The sequence below is a fragment of the Pseudophryne corroboree genome, chromosome 3 (assembly GCF_028390025.1).
Source record: "Pseudophryne corroboree isolate aPseCor3 chromosome 3, aPseCor3.hap2, whole genome shotgun sequence".
Lineage (NCBI taxonomy): Eukaryota > Metazoa > Chordata > Amphibia > Anura > Myobatrachidae > Pseudophryne > Pseudophryne corroboree.
The window spans coordinates 117473339-117475838 of record NC_086446.1 but is presented as its reverse complement, the minus strand read 5'-3'; the positions used below and the strand labels follow the sequence as shown (position 1 = coordinate 117475838).

At 41.0% G+C, this 2500-nt stretch overlaps 7 non-coding genes and 4 pseudogenes across 7 annotated transcripts; all 11 read right to left on the bottom strand.

Annotated features, from left to right (window-relative positions):
* Positions 1-88: 88 nt before the first annotated feature.
* LOC134890066 (5S ribosomal RNA) lies at positions 89-206 on the bottom strand (annotated as a pseudogene).
* Positions 207-313: 107 nt separating this feature from the next.
* LOC135065101 (5S ribosomal RNA) lies at positions 314-432 on the bottom strand. The gene has a single exon (XR_010251390.1). It is a non-coding gene; the product is annotated as a 5S ribosomal RNA (ribosomal RNA).
* A 127-nt stretch (positions 433-559) lies between these two features.
* On the bottom strand, positions 560-678 carry LOC134891254 (5S ribosomal RNA; annotated as a pseudogene).
* A 107-nt stretch (positions 679-785) lies between these two features.
* Positions 786-904, bottom strand: LOC134900539 (5S ribosomal RNA). Its single transcript, XR_010174048.1, has one exon. It is a non-coding gene; the product is annotated as a 5S ribosomal RNA (ribosomal RNA).
* Positions 905-1011: 107 nt separating this feature from the next.
* Positions 1012-1130, bottom strand: LOC134885384 (5S ribosomal RNA). Its single transcript, XR_010169499.1, has one exon. It is a non-coding gene; the product is annotated as a 5S ribosomal RNA (ribosomal RNA).
* A 107-nt stretch (positions 1131-1237) lies between these two features.
* Positions 1238-1356, bottom strand: LOC134892046 (5S ribosomal RNA; annotated as a pseudogene).
* A 107-nt stretch (positions 1357-1463) lies between these two features.
* Positions 1464-1582, bottom strand: LOC135063624 (5S ribosomal RNA). Its single transcript, XR_010249950.1, has one exon. It is a non-coding gene; the product is annotated as a 5S ribosomal RNA (ribosomal RNA).
* A 107-nt stretch (positions 1583-1689) lies between these two features.
* Positions 1690-1808, bottom strand: LOC135062020 (5S ribosomal RNA). The gene has a single exon (XR_010248384.1). It is a non-coding gene; the product is annotated as a 5S ribosomal RNA (ribosomal RNA).
* A 107-nt stretch (positions 1809-1915) lies between these two features.
* On the bottom strand, positions 1916-2034 carry LOC135070579 (5S ribosomal RNA). Its single transcript, XR_010256738.1, has one exon. It is a non-coding gene; the product is annotated as a 5S ribosomal RNA (ribosomal RNA).
* A 107-nt stretch (positions 2035-2141) lies between these two features.
* LOC134887202 (5S ribosomal RNA) lies at positions 2142-2260 on the bottom strand (annotated as a pseudogene).
* A 107-nt stretch (positions 2261-2367) lies between these two features.
* LOC135068122 (5S ribosomal RNA) lies at positions 2368-2486 on the bottom strand. Its single transcript, XR_010254329.1, has one exon. It is a non-coding gene; the product is annotated as a 5S ribosomal RNA (ribosomal RNA).
* Positions 2487-2500: the final 14 nt, after the last annotated feature.

Genomic DNA, 2500 nt, shown 5'->3' with positions numbered 1-2500 from the left:
AGAACTTTTCTACTTCTAACTACTGGTTCATAAATGAATATGTTTGAAAATGGAATGCATCAACAGAACGGTGTTGGCAGTATAAAAATATCTACAGCACCTTGTATTCCCAGGTGGTCTCCCATCCAAGTACTAACCAGGCCAACACTGCTTAGCTTCCAAGATTAGATGAGATTAGGCGTATCCAGTGTGGTGTGGCTGTAGATGAGCTTTGTGGTTTCTGTTAGAACTTTTCTACTTCTAACTACTGGTTCATAAATGAATATGTTTGAAAATGGAATGCATCAACAGAACGGTGTTGGCAGTATAAAAATATCTACAGCACCTTGTATTCCCAGGTGGTCTCCCATCCAAGTACTAACTAGGCCCAACACTGCTTAGCTTCCAAGATCAGATGAGATTGGGCGTATCCAGTGTGGTGTGCCTGTAGATGAACTTTGTGGTTTCTGTTAGAACTTTGTGGTTTCTGTTAGAACTTTTCTACTTCTAACTACTGGTTCATAAATGAATACGTTTGAAAATGGAATGCATCAACAGAACGGTGTTGGCTGTATAAAATTATCTACAGCACCTTGTATCCCCAGGTGGTCTCCCATCCAAGTACTAACCAAACCCAACAATGCTTAGCTTCCAAGATCAGATGAGATTGGGCGTATCCAATGCGGTGTGGCTGTAGATGAGCTTTATGGTTTCTGTTAGAACTTTTCTACTTCTAACTACTGGTTCATAAATGAATTCGTTTGAAAATGGAATGCATCAACAGAACAGTGTTGGCAGTATAAAAATATCTACAGCACCTTGTATTCCCAGGTGGTCTCCCATCCAAGTACTAACCAGGCCCAACACTGCTTAGCTTCCAAGATCAGATGAGATTGGGCGTATCCAGTGTGGTGTGGCTGTAGATGAGCTTTGTGGTTTCTGTTTGAACTTTTCTACTTCTAACTACTGGTTCATAAATGAATACGTTTGAAAATGGAATGCATCAACAGAACGGTGTTGGCAGTATAAAAATATCCACAGCACCTTGTATTCCCAGGTGGTCTCCCATCCAAGTACTAACCAGGCCCAACACTGCTTAACTTCCAAGATCAGATGAGATTGGACGTATCCAGTGTGGTGTAGCTGTAGTTAAACTTTTTGGTTTCTGTTAGAACTTTTTTACTTCTAACTACTGGTTCATAAATGAATACGTTTTAAAATGGAATGCATCAACAGAACGGTGTTGGCAGTATAAAATTATCTACAGCACCTTGTATTCCCAGATGTTCTCCCATCCAAGTACTAACCAGCCCCAACACTGCTTAGCTTCCAAGATCAGATGAGATTGGGCGTATCCAGTGTGGTGTGGCTGTAGATGAGCTTTGTAGTTTCTATTTGAACTTTTCTACTTCTAACTACTGGTTCATAAATGAATAAATTTGAAAATTGAATGCATCAACAGAACGGTGTTGGCAGTATAAAAATATCTACAGCACCTTATATTCCCAGGTGGTCTCCCATCCAAGTACTAACCAGGCCCAACACTGCTTAGCTTCCAAGATCAGATGAGATTGGGCGTACCCAGTGTGGTGTGGCTGTAGATGAGCTTTGTGGTTTCTGTTAGAACTTTTCTACTTCTAACTACTGGTTCATAAATGAATACGTTTTAAAATGGAATGCATCAACAGAACGGTGTTGGCAGTATAAAAATATCTACAGCACCTTGTATTCCGAGGTGGTCTCCCATCCAAGTACTAACCAGGCCCAACACTGCTTAGCTTCCAAGATCAGATGAGATTGGGCGTATCCAGTGTGGTGTGGCTGTAGATGAGCTTTGTGGTTTCTGTTAGAACTTTTCTACTTCTAACTACTGGTTCATAAATGAATACGTTTTAAAATGGAATGCATCAACAGAACGGTGTTGGCAGTATAAAAATATCTACAGCACCTTATATTCCGAGGTGGTCTCCCATCCAAGTACTAACCAGGCCCAACACTGCTTAGCTTCCAAGATCAGATGAGATTGGGCGTATCCAGTGTGGTGTTGCTGTAGATGAGCTTTATAGTTTCTGTTAGAACTTTTCTACTTCTAACTACTGTTTCATAAATGAATACGTTTGAAAATGGAATGCCTCAACAGAACGGTGTTGGTAGTATAAAAATATCTACAGCACCTTGTATTCCCAGGTGGTCTCCCATCCAAGTACTAACCAGGCCCAACACTGCTTAGCTTCTAAGATCAGATGAGAATGGGCGTATCCAGTGTGGTGTGGCTGTAGATGAGCTTTGTGGTTTCTGTTAGAACTTTTCTACTTCTAACTACTGGTTCATAAATGAATACGTTTGAAAATGGAATGCATCAACAGAACGGTGTTGGCAGTATAAAAATATCTACAGCACCTTGTATACCCAGGTGGTCTCCCATCCAAGTACTAACCAGGCCCAACACTGCTTAGCTTCCAAGATCAGATGAGATTGGGCGTATCCAGTGTGGTGTGGCTGTAAATGAACTTTGTGGTTT